Below are 10,530 nucleotides of genomic sequence, written 5' to 3' on the forward strand. Positions count from 1 at the left end.
ATGGGAGAAGGTAGGCAATTTGTGGCTGTTGAATGCGACGATGATGCATGTCCAGTTTGGCGTGCAACAGACGACGCTTTATCGGTCAACGCGCCACTTCAATGCCGGCAGTGAGAGGTCGCGTCCGTCTATGCCGCCCTCCTATCCGGTCAAATCGCGGCATCAATGACGGCCGCTGCATGCTTTGGACCGGCATGAATGTTGCCCGACAAGCAGCGCGGGCGTAGGATGAAAAGCGCAGAGGCGGGTCGGGATTTTTTGTGAGCCAGAGCGGTCAGACGCGGGCGCGGCAGCTGTCTAGACACCCACAAAGCCTCACATTTGTCACCGATTTGCGGGAGAAAATACATTCAAATCGTTCTGCAGGCCAATACATACTCGTGTTGGATAGCTTCCGCTATCCATACCGCATGATCCGGACATATGCTGACGGTTTGATGGTGGACGTTGAAGATGCCCTTAGTCACAACTTAGATTTTGCATAGATATAGTGCACGGTGGACCGGTGGGATTGCCCTGGTAAATCTGCGTTCGGTTGCTGCTCGGTGGGTGGATCGATCAATCGTTGTCTCGAGAAGCAGAGTGCGTGTACTTTCTCGGTCCGGTGACGTTGTAAAATTCCTTTTAAGTTCGTGATTGAGACATGCAGTGGTGGGGTAGCTTACGAGTAATAATCTATGTAACACGCTGCCATATGTAAAAGAGAGTCCTCGCAAAGAAGTATCTGTACCGGATGAGGATTTAGAGCTCTCGGCTGCTCCGCACCCTTATACGTATAATACTAGGAAAAGTACCAAGAAATTTGAAAAAAAAATCTGGGGTTTTGGGATATCAAACATTGGTTTTCGATGTACCTCTGTCTGAAATTTGGTGAAAAAAATACCAGAATACGTATTCGTGGCAAAAAAGACAAAAAATTTCTATGTATAGCAAAACACTGTTTGGGTACATTTTTTTGGGGCAGTAATTCCTTCGCCACGGATACGTCTTTTAGTATTTTTTTCATGAAATTTCACATGGAAGTAGATTGGAAAACCAGGTTTGACATCCCAAAAAATTGGATTTTTTTGATTTTTGGGGAATTTTTTATGAATTTTTTTCATATAGAGGTGCGGAGCGCCGGAGAGCTTCTGGGTATTTTCTAAAATATTAGTTGTTGTTGGATATGCCCATCCAACGGTCAAGAGATGAAGGTTTTTCTAAAAAAATATTCATTCATCAATAGTGATGTCAACTGGTGGCTTAAACTGGCCGTATAGGCCCACCGTAGCACGCACCAGCACCACGCTGCGGCAAAATTAACAAATTTGACCTATGAACGAAATCAAATCACAGAATGAACTGCTCGTAAAACTATTTCACGCGGCTGACCTTTTTGCGTGACGTCCGACATGAAGGCGTCACACTACACTGTGCAACGTCTCGCAGATAGGCGCTACACACCTGGCTAGCGTCGCACCCATGTGATCCGAAAATTACTAAGTCAGTGTGCAGCGCCTGAGAGCTAGGCGCCACACTATACAGTGTAGCGCCTACCTTCTAGGCGTTGCACTAGTGGTTGCTTCATTTTGTAGTGCAACCACTAGTGCAGCGCCTGAGAGCTAGGCGCCACACTATACAGTGCAGCGCCTAGCTCGTAGGCTCTGCACAATGACTTAGCAATTTTTAGGCAGTTTGGGGTGCAACGTTGGCCAGGCGTGTAGCGCCTATCTGTAAGGCGTTGCACAATGTAGTGTGACGCCTTCGTGTCGGGCGTCATACAAAAAGGTCAGCCGCGTGAAATACTTTCACGAGCAGTTCATTCTGTGATTTGATTTCGTCCACAGATCAAATTTGTTAAATTTGCCCCACGCCGCACCGACCGCCAACTCCGCCTCCGCTCACTCGCCACATGTCGCTGTCTTGATGCGTCATTGAGCATAGGGCCGTGCCCCACTTGGACCACCCCATCCCATCCTCTGATCTGCTCCCGCCTGATCGACATCCCACACCACACGGATGCACCGTACACGGCTCAGGACGACGCAGTAGCGGCTAGTGGACAGTGTCATCAAGCACGAGGTCTAGCTCGTCGTGTGCACCGGCGAGCACCAGCCGCCAGGGAACAAAGCCGCCAATCAACGGTCAGCGCACGCCTCTATATCATTGATCAGAATCATCAGATGATCGTTCGTATATCCAGCACAAGCACGCCGTTTAGGTTTGTTCAGTGTATATGCATGTCTACTGACAGTTATTCCGTTTTGGGTACCGCGTGTTTGCCACATGCATTAGAGTAGAGTCGCTTATTTAAAACCAAAAATTTAAAACACATTTGATTCAGACTATAGTTCGATTTCATTCCAAATATTTTTGGAGGGAAAAGTTGTCGCCATGCTACTTACATTGACTAGTTAGCGTGTACGTGCAACGCACGTCTTCACAAATCACAGTACATGTCGAAGAAATGCATAAAAATGGATGTGTCTAAAACTAAAATGCGTATAGATACATCCATTACTCCGACAAATATTTCCGGACAAGTTTGACCTCGATGGCCACCGCGTCGATAAGCATGTAGAGTGCTGGCTCCGATGTCGAGCTCGTGAAGGCTCAAACTGACCCTGCAGCTTGCACCGAAGAAAGATGGAAATAAGTTCGATCCTTGTAATAGCTTACAGATACCTGGGGTAAATACTTTAAAGTATTCTTGTTCAAAAAGTGGAATCATTCTCAAATATAGGTGGACAAAGTACACAAGAAGCTTCATATCTCACTGGACAATTATGTGACCATGACGGCAAAATGTTCATAGGATTTCTCAGGTTTGGCATCCATCCAAGAATATTCAGAGTTCCAGTCAGGTCAGAGCTACACTTAACGCACTGGGCTAGCTAAAGCTCAGAAACATGGCATCTTTGATGGTTCAACAGGTCAAAAGGTAAAGATTTGAAATTAAGATTCAAGATCAAATTATTTTTTTCATTTGTCACATACTTTTGTGGTAATTTCAGCATAAGAGGTGTGATGTACTGTTTGACCCCATTTTTCAGTAACCATCACTAAAGTTCCAAAATGAGAGACATTTGAGAACTGCTTCTTTGCTTAGCAGAAAGTCTCAAGTTACGTGTGACCTACCTAGTCCAGTAGATGTTGAAGGCCTGCTTGTAGATCACCGGCAGGTTGGCATCATGGAGAAAGTTAAGGCCCTTGGGCTGACGGCGATCTTCATCCTTATCATCCGCAGGAGGGAGCCATTTATACGTGAAGGAAATAGGATGTTTCAGGTCAGTTTCCTCATCCACATTGACCAAGAGTTGTACTAACTTACAAGTACCAAGAAGCTGGTCGGACAAGTAAATTTTCAATCCAAAATATCCAGTATCCCTTTTTAGTAAATATCGAATATTTACATTCATCTGATTTTAAAAAGAGAAAGTGTAGTCCCTTTGGAAGGGAGAGAGAGCTCAGCTATCCTCTTGACTTGTGACTTATGGAAAAGAAAGTTCAGGGGACAAGAACAGTTCATCATCAATGGACCAGATGGCACTCGTACGTGCTCAGAATTCTGAATTACTCTTACAAATCCATAGTAAGTGTCATGGTTTTAGTTCAAATTTTAATTAAAACCACGACACTTATTTTGTATTGGAGGGAGTAACATTTTTCTTTATCTTGCTGGTCTCAGGAACCACCAAACATACTAATACTTGGAATGATCAATTGACAGAAAGCAGTGAAGAACTCACTTTTGAAGAGGTGCGTCTCAAGGCTCCCAACGCTCATGAATTTGTACACCAACATCCGGTGTTCATGCTCGTAGCACTACCCAACCAATTTCACCAGGTTCTTCTGCCTTAGTTGCCCAAGAAAGAAAACTTCAGCCTATAACAACAGAACCATATAAGCTAGTCATTTATCAGCCAGGCTTCAAAATTGATCTACCAATGATCTGATCATGCTGGCGCGTGCATTGCACTCTATTTCGCACTCACCAATATAATGAATATGTACAGAGCATTATAATCAATATAATGAATGCCATAAATCCCTGAATTCCATCTGTTAAACAAGCAATTTATGTGCCATCCATCGAGTTTTGCACATCGGGAAAGACATCTAACTATGTATAGATTTAAGTGAATAGAAAAACACTGCAACGACAAACTGGCTCTTTGTAATGAAGGATACGTACCACTGTAATGGGTATACAGGAAAAGAAAGGAACATTCTATCTGTTGAGAATGAAGAAATTCACAATTACTAACTATTTTCTTATAAAAACTTAACCACAAGGCAACATATCAAAATTTACAGCTTCAGTCAAATTGCAAATCCATGATTACAGAAGAAAAATAGTAGTACTAATACTATAAAGCAGCCAAAAAATGATATTGAAGTGGACTTTCTGATGCCAATGTAAAGCATTGCATGCTATTTAGACAGAACACAGACATGACACTGCAGATGATACCTTGGCACAGTCTCCAAGCTAGGTCATGATACTATGAGCAGCTTCAAACATCTCACCAAGTGTCTGTCAGGGTGACCTATCCAGAATTGAAAAAAAAGAAAAAAAAGAAGATGGTTCTGTTCAAGGTGTACATGTTAGATGAAGAAACAAAAGCTTCAATGGATAAGGCATTGCACCTTAGTCGCATAGCATGATGCACCAAAAAGTTCCAAGCCATCAGCAATGACTCCCCTCTCCTTTAATCTTGGCTATGTCAGAAGCAAGCTGTACACAATCACAAGAGGCGACCAGCAGCAACGCACTTAAACCCGAATGAAGCTATATCAAGAAACAAATATAAAAAATGAGAAGCAACAACAGCAGCTCAAGAAATATAAATAAAAACAACTCTATAGACAGAAGCCCGGTTGGTGTTGAAGCACCCAAAGGAAATTTTACTTAGATGTAACCACATCAGGTAAGAAGAAAATTACCTCGCACTCTATTGAATCAAAGTGTAGTATTGAATTATCCTCACTGAAGAAGCCAAGTCCTCCATCTGGACAAGGGCCTGCAGTAACAGCAACACCTAAACTAAATATGCGGCTGTCTTGTCCGGTCAGATCCTAGTTTGCACCATTGTCATGGAATAAATTGACATCAAACATTACAGAGAAGCGATAATTTACATGCATTAAGAAAAGTCATTGTTGATTTTATCATGCAGTGTGGTAGTATATTCAGAGCAATGAGGCCAGCAACATCATAAATACGGAGTACTAACCAAAATTCACATGAAAGCAATTGCCATGGGATTTCTAACAAGTGAGTATATGTCTGGAGAGTCAGAAGCATGGGCCAGCGACACCATAGAGTCAGTAGCATGGGGAAGGATGCCCAACACATGACTGAAGAACAAAGTGCAAGGAAGAAAGACGAACAGACTAACAGATGACTGGATCAGCTACCCATGTTGATGTCGCTTCATCGACGGCAAGCAACTGCATGTCTTCGACTGTAGCATTTGCACATAAATCACGCATTGATCTAGGACAATCACTTCACATCCATTTAAAATTAAACATGATTAATCAAGGATCAAGCCACTCACCTTGCGGCTAGAATCCACCAGCACCATCTCTCCAGGTTACTGCACATGAAGAATTAATCACTTCCCCAAAGTGAGAATTTCTGCATACCTTATACACGAGGCTCCTAACATTTCGGTAAAAAAAACAACTATATATGGCATATAATGCTAGTTGGGAGAGAATTATACCAACATATGTTGCTGAAAGGTTTATTTACCTTTCACATAGGTCGTAGTAATAGTGCAACAGTACAATGGTCATATGTGAAATGCCCAAAGCTCAAAAGAGAATATATTTGTTTTGTTCATGAATCAAATAACCATACATGTTTTAAATGTATTAAAACCATTACTACTGTCCAGAAAGAACCTTGTGAACCGATCTATAAGTCCAGCTGGTGCAGTAATTGACTAATTTTCAGAGCACACTTGTCAGTAGGCACACCAACTTCTGCCAAAATAGAAAATCTCTTGAATCGTGTACTTCTGAAAGCATGCTTGGCAGTAGCCATACCTCGTTAATTCTCCAATATCTAATAATCGTTTTGCAAACAGAAATATCAATAGAAAAAACAAAAAAAATCAATAAATCATGAGATAATAAAAGGTTATGATAAAAAAAGTGAGAACCAATTCATAACATGAATTCATGAAAACTTCACCATTTAGCTACAACACGAAATTCAAAAACATCTTCACTGTTGTGTCCCTGATAAAAATCAGGAATAAATTTCATTAGATCACAAGATCAAGGTGAGAAGAAACAGTCCTTTTGAAAATTCTAATCCCAGAAATAAAGACCACCTACTTGGTGCATCCATCACTTCCCAGTCCGACAAAATCAACTACAACTTCATACAAAATAGGTTTCTTCACAGAAAGAATCTTCCCTCCGCCCTTGTGTGGACACACGAGAGAAGTTTACAAGCTCATGCGAGCACACATTCAAATTATGTAAAACTAATTTTACTATTGTATGGATAAAACGGAAAACTTTTGACAAATAACCTAACTCTCAAATCTGCACTGCTCGTCTGGAGACGCAATGATTCAGCATAAGTTTTTTTTATCCACAACCGGACAAGAAAAGGTGAAAAAGAACTCCAAAATTTCGGTAATTGGTTACAGTTTTACATTAAAAGCTGAAAACTTGATAAGGGTATTATTCAGAAGGGTAAACATAGCAGTCAGACATCAGTTCTGTAGAAGCTCAAAAGAGTGAGAGGAAGACTAAAAAACACATGTGAGTAGAGAAGCGAAGACAATGGAATTGTTTGGAAATGAGGACAATACCTGAAGCAAAAAATGATGGTACAATAGGTGGCACCAAAATGGCTTAAGAAGTATGGAACATTATCATGTTGGTCTCAAATATGCAGATTAGAGATGTATAATACTCTAAATATCCGGATGCTTTATAATATAAAGCGGGGGTAAACCCTTTATCAGAATACTCTAAATATAGTTGAACATATCTGTCGGGTAGAAAATTCAGAGAACATGGTAATCCCTTACTCAAATGTAACATTGCACGTGTGATTAGTTGAAAGTATCTCTTATACCAAGGAAGAATATCTGCACCTTATGTCTTCAGGCTAACTTATGACTGGTTGAGATATCTCTTATGAGGAATCATTCTGGAGAAGCCTGCAACATAAGCGTTATGCCAGTACCACCAGCGAACTGAAGTCATAGAAATCAACCTTAGTTCGTAGATTTGATTTGGCAGGCGAGGCAGAGCTGGTCGCCAGGGCGGAGATCGCCACAGCGGGCGTCGTCGACGGCGGGGGACATGGCGGCCAAGATGCAAAAGGATTGCTCGATTGACCGCACGGCTGGTCCTGCCCTTGCACGACTGCTCCTGCCGCCTCCCCTTGCGCGTGCAGGTCGGCATCGATTGTGCCCTCGCCGGCGGGCTGCGGCGAACGGGCGCGGCGCTGCCGGAGGAGCGGAGGCAGCCTGGCGAGACTGTGCTGGGGAAGGCGTGGCCGGGCGCGCCTCTGCCGGAGGTCACCGCATCCAGCGCCAGGGATGGGTCGGCGCCGCCATCAGATGGGATCATCGGCGGCGGCAGTCCGCGGTCGCGTCCGTGGGGCAGCAGAGGATCTGCGGGGAGCGGCCGAGCGGGGGATCTGCGGGAGGCGTGGGTAGCAGAGGAGGAGTAGCGAAGGTCGTGGGTTCGTGCGGGCAGTTTTGTTCAGGACGAAGGAACGGGGAGGATTAGTCGTGCGGGTCCTTTTGCTTACTGCATGATTAGTGGCTTGCTAGTATTAAACATAAAAAAACTACGGACCATTAGATGTTCATGATGGATGGTTGTGATTGTTTGGATCTGCCGCTCTCTTCCTTTTATAGTGGTAGTAGATAGACCATACTTAGTTAAACAGTCTACCAGTTTTAGCTAGCTACCACCATCGCCACCGCCACGGCTAGTGTAGAATGCGGCAATGCGGGCTTCGACGACCCAGAAATGCGCTTCTGTGGCGGTGGCCCAGCCCGACCATCCATTTGCGGCGGCGGCGTGGGCGCAGTCTCGAGGGCCCAAATCTGCTGCTCCATTTTCACAGCTTTCTATAGAGCCACGTTCATCTGGTCCCTTAAGGGTTTAAAGGATCTGCCATGTGCTTCTCCTCCTCATCATCCCCAAAATTGAAGACGAGGGGGAGCTTCTCCAGGTGCGTCATTGAAGACGAGGATGGGATTAGAGCTGGACGAGATGAGAATGGGAGGCACCAAGGAGAGGGAGGGTGACAACCTATTATAGGCTCCTGCCAGCACCATTAAGGAGGCAGTTGGGAAGGCAGCAGGCGGGCGGCGATGGGTGGTCAAAGGGTGTGTCTCCTAGTGAGAAACGTTGTTGCGGCCAGCTCGGGCGCTTCACGGGTGCACATATTATCGCGTCTGCTCACAATTCCTCCCAGCATGCTCACTCGCAAGATAGAAGATGATGCCCGTGATGGCCATCCGACGGCACGCCACGAAAATCTAAGGGAGCGTGCATGCATTAAAGGTCGGGTTCCCATCGCGGTGTTGCATGGAAGCCGAGTTGCTTAAAATATCGCGTGCGGCGTGAGCGGGAAAAGCTAAAACTATGCTCCTATGCTGATGGTTGGATATGGAGCAACCTCCAAACGGGCCTCCACTGCCTGCCTCCAATTTTGAAATCATCATGTAGAAGAGATTATTGTCAGTCCTATGGAACCATCGTGTTGCTATTGGTTATACATTGTATGATCATAAGAGTATTAGTGTATGAGAATGTGCTACGCAACAAAAAATTATCCTACACGATCACACCCAGAAACTCTATGAAGATGACGGTAACGATCAAAATCACGGATGAGAAGAGTAGTGGAAGCTATGAAGAGTCGGTGCAGCGCAACGGTTTCCCGCAGCTAGGTTTCACCTCCCAGCCATGAGAAAGTTCTCCGAGATGAGAGTCAAAGTGTACAATCCCTCTGAGGTATCCACGCATTCCGTAGTAGTAGTCCGGTAGAGCTTCGACGTCCAGGTAGAAGAACTCCGAGAAAACTAGAGAGAGAAAGCCTAGCGGTGCTTCTGTCTAATTAGGAGTCTAATCTATTAAACCAATTAGACCAAGATTAGAGCCCATCTAATTGGAAGCCTAAACACTTAGGCCAATTAGATCGGTAGAGTGTGGAGCTATGCAGGAGGGATCCCCTTTGGATTGGTGTGTTGCAATAGGGAGCCCTCCACACGTATATATAGGTGGAGAGAGAGGAGGGGGCGCCCAAGGAGGGGGAATCATACTCCTCCAATTAGAGCAAGGAGGGAAGGACTCCCTCTCCTTGCCTAATTCAGCCCTTCCATATGGAAGTGGCACCCCATGTGGGACCTATGGGGCCCACTAAGGGGGTCATCTCATGACAGCTCTCCACAACTTTCTTCCACAAATTAAATCCCGGATGTCTCCAAAACCCATTCCAAGACCCCTAAAAACTTTCCATATATAGATCCAAATTTTCCAAAATCATGTTATACCTTTCCGGAATTCATAGAACCCTCCCGTAACTATCCGAAACACTTTCAGAACTATCCAAAACTATTTCCGAGCTCATTTACCCATTTCACATTTCTCCGGTAACCATGACTATTACCCGTTAAGTGTGTGACCCTACAAGTTTAGAAATAAGAGGACACTTTCCGGTCAATAGTTAATAGAGGGATCTGGACACCCTTAATAACTTCCGCATATTCATGAATTACTCAAACGAACCTTTGTTTACGAATACCATTCCCTTTGCTTCGCGAACATTTACAAAACCCGAGGTGAGATAATTGGTATCCTCGCGATCAACTCCTTGATTACTATACCAATTATCCTCATTATTGGTTTTGCTCTATTTACTCGGGTCCATGTTCCGGTATAGCGTGATCATAATCACAAGTGTCTGGCAAGATGATTTTTTTAGAAATCTAGGCCCACTTTATTAAGTCTCAGAAATGTTCATGGGTACAAGATTTTGATCGTGGGGAATCCCCAACCACAAATGACGGTCTACTCCTAAATTACATGAGTACTTAGCTAGATTGTGCGCCTCAAAATTAAACCACCTATGTTCATGGATGAAAGTACATGAAAGAAAAAGTCTCGAGCGGCTGATGATCTCCTTGATAACTGCACCATGCCTTCCACCTGTGAGTTGATGAATATCGTTAATTACTCCAAGGCAATCCGAGACGACGTGAAGATGCTGGATGCCCAAATCCTCAGAGAGGCAAGAGCTTCCCTCACAACATATGCTTCTAAAGTTGTTTGGTCATTCATCTGAGAAAGTAACGTCGAGGACCCCATGTAGATGCCATCATGGTTCCTGCACACTGCCATCGAAATGCCCAGCTTGCCATGGTTAGCTACAACTCCATCAACATTGAATTTGAAAGTGCCTTCAGGTGGAGCCAGTCATCGTTCAGTACTATCTGTTGAGTGCCCCGTTGACTATCTCGGAGCTGCATCCGGCTCCAGGGCCTCTGTGATGCCCCCGAT

The 10,530-nt window shown here is 44.3% G+C and overlaps 1 long non-coding RNA gene across 19 annotated transcripts; it reads right to left on the reverse strand.

The window, feature by feature from the left end:
* Nucleotides 1-2,318: 2,318 nt before the first annotated feature.
* LOC123086501 (uncharacterized) lies at nucleotides 2,319-7,761 on the reverse strand. Of its 19 annotated transcripts, none has more exons than XR_006440928.1 (8): nucleotides 5,544-7,761; nucleotides 5,382-5,447; nucleotides 5,217-5,269; nucleotides 4,927-5,003; nucleotides 4,630-4,771; nucleotides 4,454-4,529; nucleotides 3,118-3,864; nucleotides 2,319-2,603 (listed from the first exon to the last, which is right to left on the reverse strand). It is a non-coding gene; the product is annotated as an uncharacterized lncRNA (long non-coding RNA). The 19 variants fall into 19 exon arrangements; XR_006440927.1 differs by having other exon boundaries at nucleotides 5,374-5,447; XR_006440917.1 differs by having other exon boundaries at nucleotides 4,927-5,447; nucleotides 5,544-7,169; nucleotides 7,226-7,761.
* Between the last annotated feature and the right edge of the window lie 2,769 nt (nucleotides 7,762-10,530).

This window comes from Triticum aestivum, chromosome 4A, assembly GCF_018294505.1.
Source record: "Triticum aestivum cultivar Chinese Spring chromosome 4A, IWGSC CS RefSeq v2.1, whole genome shotgun sequence".
NCBI lineage: Eukaryota > Viridiplantae > Streptophyta > Magnoliopsida > Poales > Poaceae > Triticum > Triticum aestivum.